This window comes from Rhincodon typus, unplaced genomic scaffold (genome assembly GCF_021869965.1).
Source record: "Rhincodon typus isolate 14 unplaced genomic scaffold, sRhiTyp1.1 hic_rhity00008575, whole genome shotgun sequence".
Lineage (NCBI taxonomy): Eukaryota > Metazoa > Chordata > Chondrichthyes > Orectolobiformes > Rhincodontidae > Rhincodon > Rhincodon typus.
In genome coordinates this window covers 2384-3089 of record NW_025974213.1, presented here as the reverse complement: position 1 = coordinate 3089, position 706 = coordinate 2384, and positions in this window count along the sequence as shown.

Sequence of the window (706 nt, the reverse complement as noted above, 5' to 3'; positions counted from 1 at the left end):
GTGTGTGTGTGGATGGTGTGTGTGTGTGTGGATGGTGTGTGTGTGTGTGTGTCTGTGTGTGTGTGTGTGTCTGTGTGTGTGTGTGTGTGTGTGTGTATGTGTGTGTCTGTGTGTGTGTGGATGGTGTGTGTGTGTGTCTGTGAATAGTGTGTGGTGTGCCTGTCCCTCGGTTGGTTTGTAACAGACCTTGCTTTGTGCCTGCAGATTGGTGAGGAGATGAGCTCAAACAGCTTTATCAAGCAGTACCTGGCCAAGCAGCATGAGCTACTGAGGCAGAGGTTGGAGAGGGAGGCTCGGGGAGATATGGAGGCAGAAGGTGAGAGACTGCAACATACGCGTGGTGACACTTGCCCAACGAGCATTTCCCCCTTATCTGTACCGCCTGGAATCGGAGCTCGTCCCAAACATCGTGGGTTATAATGTGGGCGCAGTGTCAGTCCCAGTCTGCGTACATTTCCACCCCCACCCCACCCCCGCATTGTGTCAGTCCCTGGTACACATCCCACACTAACATTAATCTTGCTCTCTATATCCATACTGTAATTCCTGGGATCTTCCTCTGTATCTGCCGTGGGGCGGGACAAGTTGGATCTTCGTGTGCACACCTAACGAACAGCATCCTCCTGCATGCACACTCGCTGTCTTCCTCTTTCTCTCTCACCCCCTCGACATTTCTCTCTCTCTCTTCCCCATCCCCCGGCCCGGT